Genomic DNA, 4,629 nt, shown 5'->3' on the forward strand with positions numbered 1-4,629 from the left:
AAGCATCTAGCTCTAGGCACCTCACAAAGGCCCATCTCACCTAGACCCACAAAGATGGACGCTTTCCTCATGAACATAACCTTGAGCTGGTGAATCTTCCCTGTTTCCAGCATCATCTGAAATTTACCCCAGCTATGGATCTAAGGAACAAAGGACTCTTTTCAGATCTCCAACCATCTGCCTGGCTGCAAATCTCACTCAGGAATGTGGTCCATGACTCAAAGGATAGAGAAGAAGAGATGCTCCAACCCACAAAATGTCAATGGCCTTTGGCATCCCAAATGGTTATTATCTTACCCATTCTAAATTCTTCCTTTGCTGCAGTCCTGGGAGAGGAAGTTTGGGTTAAGGAAGGGATGACACTCTTGGCTCATCTCAGAAGTTTAATTCCCAGGTGCTAGAAGAGAAAATCAAAGAAAAGTTTTTTTTTTTCTGGTTTCTAGGGTGTAGCATGCTTTTTTTGTCAGCAGCTAGCTCACAAATAATGACTTGGAGACTTCTTATTATAAAAGCTTGGCCATTAGCTTAGGCTAGTCCCACCAGCTCTTATAACTTAAATTAACCTACTCATACTAATCTATGTTCTACCATGTGGCTCAGCTGCCTCTACTCTGTACCATATATCCAAGCACTTCAGTGTCTCCCTGGCAGCTCCTGTGTGCCTTCCCTCTCGGTTCCTCTCTTTCCCAGGAAGTCCCGCCTATTCTCTCCTGCCTGGCTGTTGGCCATTCAGCTCTTTATTAAACCAATCAGAAAGCTCCTCAGGCACAGACACATCTTTACAGTGTAAACAAGTATTCGGTAACACTAAGGTAACAGCACAAAGATGTTCTGGACAGTTCAGTTCTTTCCCAGAAGAGTGCTCTGTGCCTGTTACAAATGGCCCCCTGCCCTGCACTCCATATAAACTGATGGTACCCATGGAAGAATGGTCTCAGAATATCTTAAAACTCAATCCCTGCAGACAACCTGGAGTACTGTGTTGTGTCCCCTTTAAATTGGTGAGCTCTCTTGCCTAGCAGAGAGGAGGAAGAAAGATCTCCCAACTCCCTGAAAGGACTCCTCCAGGCCCTTCCCTGATTGCGCATGTGTGAACGAGACTCTTACATGTTTTTTGAAACATTCTGAAATGAACTGTACCCAGAACTCAGGTGTCTTTGACAGCTTGGCAGTGAGCCTTTGGAAGGTCAGGGGAGGATGCGTTTCCCCCAAATCTCCAAGCTGACTTGTCTTCATGATTCACCCTTACAGCCAGCCTTCCTGGCTTCAGTTTCAAGGTGGACAGAATGAATTCGCTTAGCCTTCTAGGTACTGTGGGGGAATACCAAAGAGACAATGCCTGTGAAAGTCTCATGACTTCTCCAAAGGATACAATAAGGACCCAAAACATTGGTGTCTCCCATGAAAGATACAGCTTAAAACTTTCAAGTCAGATTGTGAACACAGGTAGAGCACTTTTCTGGTGTGGCCAAGCTGTGGGCTCCATCCCAAGCACCACAAGAATCCAAATGAGAGGCTGGAGATAGAGCTCAGTGATAAAGTCCGTGTTGGCTTAAGGGTAGGTCTCTTGCCTAGTATGCATGGGGCCCTCAGTTCAATGCCCAGTACTGAAAAAAATAAAATGAAATAAAATCAGGTTTGTAGATCTCCAGGGCTTCTCCACTGAAAAACTCAGTCTTTAGAGGCAGGGAAAAGAATGATCTTAGCCTTCCTAGAACCCAAGCAATTTAAAGAAAATAGATGGAGCTAGAAGGCCCCCTGAAAAAGAAAAGGAGAAAGAAGTGTTCAAACTGCTATGTGGGGAGCAGTGTTTGACATCCGGGGAGATCCCTATAAATGACATTTGTCTATCGCAAAAACTAATAGGGAGACAAAAACTTTACGTGTGGTACCTTGAAGGTGGGTATCCCGTGACAACACAAAAACCCAACATTCATCAATGAGGGAAAGAAGACTTGGGGATAACCAGGCACCACTCAGAATCAGAAGGTCTAGGAAGATGTTTGAATAAAGTCTCTTTGGGTGACAAAGAACAGAGAGCCAGCTAGTTCACGGAATACACTGAGAGGGGAAACCAAGCTCCTGTCCATGACGAACTAGAACTTCAGCTCGGAACCCCCTACCCACATGCTGTTGCGTATGCTGAGAGTCTGACGTGTACTCTCCTGCTTTGTAACCCGTCCAAGCCTGCTCAGCAAGCTGAATTCTTCCTGTTTCACAGGTTAAGGGAAAAAAACTGAAGTTCCAAATGGTATGAAGGTCACCCGGTTGGTGGGGACATTCCGGCCCAGCTCTGGCCTCGAGTATCTCCTACACAGTGACAAACGTCAGCCACTGAACAAGGTTCTTCCTCCACAGACAGAGTCAAATGTGGTCTTAAAGGGCAATCTACTCTGCTAGTCACTCTAATGAAGGAGGGATAGGAAGGGAGAGTGTCAGGAAATGGAAAAGTGCGAGAGTGAGGAAGAAATGTCACCAGTCTGAGAACAGTAGGCAGAGACCAAGGGTGGTGCAGGAAGACAGAATCCAAGGCCATAGAAAAGCATTCACTTTAAAGGATCGATTTCTGTCCCCTTTGTTCCAGTACCAGAAATACCTATTTTAATATATACATTATTATTATATAATATATATTAAATATAAATGTGTGTGTGTGTGTGTGTGTGTGTGTGTGTGTGTAGCTGTTCCAGCAACAGACAGAACAAGAACCCTTAGTTCAAGGCCTTTCCAGAGCCAGGTGAAATGTCTTCTAGTCTCTCCATGCCCCCAACATTTCTATTACCAAGGAAGAGAGGCAGAAGTCCAGACACACCACACAGACGACCCGGAAACCCAAGTTTCACTTGAACTTCAGGAAAGTCCATGTCAAGCATGATGGAGCTGATGGCAGGACCACTGTGAACTCAGCACAGTCATATTCAAAGACAGGGACAGCAACCGAGATCAGAATCAGACCCTGAAGAGAAGTCACAAGGAAGAGCAGAAAAAGAAATGCCAGCACACAGTCTAGAGGCCTAGATACACACACAGGGAGAAAAGGAGACCAGAGAGAGAAAGGAAGGCCGCCTTGTTTGTTCTCATGAAGGACATCTGGATTTCTCAGTGAGATCCTGACTTGGGTCTCTTCCCTATTTTCCAGCTGGACCCAACCATGCAGCTCCTGGCCAGAGGGGCCATGAGTCAGCCGCAGATTGGAACTCAGTCCCTCTGCCCCTGTGTTCTGCTCTCTGCCAGACCACACAACCTCCCTCCCCACCCTGCCAAGCTGGCTTAGCTCCTCATCCAGGTAACACACTTCAAAGGCACCAGGGTAAGCTGGAACAGTCTGGGCCAGCCTCGGGACAAGAACTGATTCCAAAAGGCTCTGGCCCAAACATCCCTCATCAATTTTCCTGAATGTCTTTCTCCACTTGCCTCACTTCCCTCACACTGTGAATAACCCCTGGAAGTCAGGAGTGGAAAACCCAATTTTTCATGAGAGCCGTTAGGCTTCTCTTCTGTGCTGCCGCTCTGAGTGGCTTTATTATCATGAGGTTGACCAGATGTCAGCCAACATCAAAGCACGGCCCTACAACAACAGTCTACACCTTCTTCTCTGGAGTTGGTCGTATTCTCCAGGACAGTCAGAAGACCAGGCGAGGGGCCTAAGTGACCAAAGAAATAGGATATCAGTCAGGTTGTCACGGGAAGCTCACAAATGGCTCTTACAGCCAATAGACCAGCTCCTTGAATCTCTCTTAGAGGATGCTGCTTTGTGTCCGTTCTTCCACAGAAAAGTGTAGTGTCTTGCAGCCAGGTACCACATTCACTTATGTGTCCCTAGTAACACAAAGTAGAGCAAGGTGCCTGGTGCCAGAGTGAACTCGGCAAGTATCTGCTTACTTGAATTTGTTTGCTGGTGGCTTCCTGGGACTTTTATGTAACTATAGAAATGGAGAATCATGAAAAATAACTCAATGTAGCTTCCTCATCTACATTCTTCCCACATCTTTGTCTGTGTTTGTGTTTTGTTTTAGTCTGCTTTGTAATGGAGACAGTCTTTCTTCCACGTCAGACCTATTGTTTTACCAGTGGTCAACTTGAGAATGAAAATGAAGTTGCCCTACTTATTCTTGTGAAGGGCAGAACTCTAAGATAACCCCTGATGGCCGAAGCTCTTGTACAAATCCTTCCCCCTGAGTGCTGATGGGACCTTTAGGATGGGATGCTCCTAACCACTAGATGATGGCAAGACATAGGACATGGCTTCTGAGCTCAGGCTACCTTACAGGGCAAAGGTGGTAGGATTTGCAAACGTAATGCAAATACATAAGCAGTTGACTTTTGAATACTCAAATGGGGAGACAGGTACTTGAGAAATTTTTTTATGACAAACAAAAGTAGATAGGAAGATGAAGAAACATAATCAAAAGAACTCCAATATAACTCAATAACAAAAAGACAAGTAACCCAATTTTAAAAGGACAATGAAGCTAAGTAGACTTCTTTCCAAAGAATGACCAATAAATACATGAAAATATTCTTAGATAAACACAAATCAGAATTGCAGTAAGATTCTGTGTCATACCCAATAAAGCAATTATAATAAAAAAATAAGATAATGTGTTGGCAAACATGGAAAATTGGAGT

Source organism: Peromyscus leucopus, chromosome 13 (genome assembly GCF_004664715.2).
Source record: "Peromyscus leucopus breed LL Stock chromosome 13, UCI_PerLeu_2.1, whole genome shotgun sequence".
Classification (NCBI taxonomy): domain Eukaryota; kingdom Metazoa; phylum Chordata; class Mammalia; order Rodentia; family Cricetidae; genus Peromyscus; species Peromyscus leucopus.